This window comes from Penaeus monodon, chromosome 31 (genome assembly GCF_015228065.2).
Source record: "Penaeus monodon isolate SGIC_2016 chromosome 31, NSTDA_Pmon_1, whole genome shotgun sequence".
Classification (NCBI taxonomy): domain Eukaryota; kingdom Metazoa; phylum Arthropoda; class Malacostraca; order Decapoda; family Penaeidae; genus Penaeus; species Penaeus monodon.
The window spans coordinates 2,665,643-2,665,915 of NC_051416.1; the positions used below are offsets into that span (position 1 = coordinate 2,665,643).

At 33.7% G+C, this 273-nt stretch overlaps 1 protein-coding gene across 2 annotated transcripts in view; it reads right to left on the minus strand.

Annotated features, from left to right (window-relative positions):
• LOC119592991 overlaps positions 1–273 on the minus strand; it is a gene marked incomplete in the record, with an annotated part of 24,527 nt that overhangs the window by 5,536 nt on the left and 18,718 nt on the right.

Genomic DNA, 273 nt, shown 5'->3' on the forward strand with positions numbered 1-273 from the left:
AACAAACAAACTTTCTTCTCCTGATCTTTCCCCGCCTTTGAACCTAAGTGATGGCAGCATACATGAAGCCGCTATGCTTCCTAGACATATCAGATATCCATACCACCTACATGTATGTAAGTAAACATCAGCCAAATTTAGTTCAATTCTCGTTGCCAATTTTAAGGCACCAATAAATATGAAATGGAACAATCTATATTACTTTGCCACAAAATATCCTCATTTCATCAACTTTCAAATATCTTTTATAAACACAAACTCTCATTATATTTA